Genomic DNA, 1,254 nt, shown 5'->3' with positions numbered 1-1,254 from the left:
CACAGACAGGAGATTGGTGGAAGCGGTGACCCCTCTCTACTACTCACTCCTTTAGAGCAAATGTACACTTCTGCATCCACTTTGGGGCTCCTTGGTCCTAKAAAGATGGTGATAAMYRGGAGCAAGTTCAGCAGAAGGCCCCGAAGGTGGTCTCAGAGCTGGAGCACTAGATCTGTGAGTGAGCAGGGCTTGTTCAGCCTGGAGAAGAGATGCCTCTGGAGGGACCTAATAGCTGCCTTCCAGTACCTAAGAGGAGGCCCTGAAGAAGACAAAGCAAGGCTATTTATCATAGTCCACGCTGCAAGGACAAGAGACAATACCTTCCCATACAAACATGTATGTATGCTTTGTACCCTCACTAGGTATTTCTGAGATTATTGTCCTAATAAGTCCTATTTCAGGCAGGAATTCCATTACACTAGAACCTCCTTTTGTTACATGTGCTGTCCTGCAATTCTGCTTGCTGTTACCTTCTTAGAGGCACCACAAGTCAGCCTGAGCCCTCTTGCACATGCACATTACAAGCTGGTATACCCAAGCTTCATTCTGGAGGACGTTGAGAAACTTGGGGATGGGGCCAACAGAAACCTCGTGAAGTTTTGCAAGGAGAAGGGGCAAGTCCTGCACCTTGGAAGGATAACTCCATGCTTCAGGGCAGGTTGGGACCTTATCATCTGAGAAGTGTCCCTGAAGAGAAGGGCCTGGGTGTTGTGAGAAGCACTACATGAGCCAGTGAGGCACAGTCATTGTGAATAAGGGCTGCATGAGGAGGAGTGTGGCCACCCACACAAGGGGAGCCATTATTCCCCCTCGACTCAGCCTTGGGTTGATGATAGCTGGAGTAATGTGTCCCAGGGTGGGTCTCCCAGGCACTTTTCTTGATAGTGGGAAGCAGCACAAGAAGGGGGGAAAGTCAAAATCTGCAGCTTGTGACAATCAAACCAGTCATCAAGATGAATCAATGTCACTCAAAGAGTAGTGCCATGGTGGAAAAGCTCATCCCAAGGAAGTCTGTGATCAGCTCCTGGCTCTTTGCTTCAAGGAACAGCCAGTGAGGACAGGGAGACATCAGTAAAGGGAGAGGTGAGAGCAAGGTGGGGAAGCAGGTTGGATGTCCACAGTCTGCAGGCACCCAGCTGCAGGCAAGGGACAGCGTAGGACAGTGTGGTGGAGATAGCTGAGGACATTGGCATGGTGAAGAGCCTGAAAGAGCAGAGGCCTTTGTTCTATGGCACTGACACCTACGAGGAGACA

This window comes from Rhea americana, unplaced genomic scaffold (assembly GCF_003343005.1).
Source record: "Rhea americana isolate MKP2758 unplaced genomic scaffold, rheAme1 scaffold_1075, whole genome shotgun sequence".
Lineage (NCBI taxonomy): Eukaryota > Metazoa > Chordata > Aves > Rheiformes > Rheidae > Rhea > Rhea americana.
Note: the sequence above shows the minus strand (reverse complement) of the source record.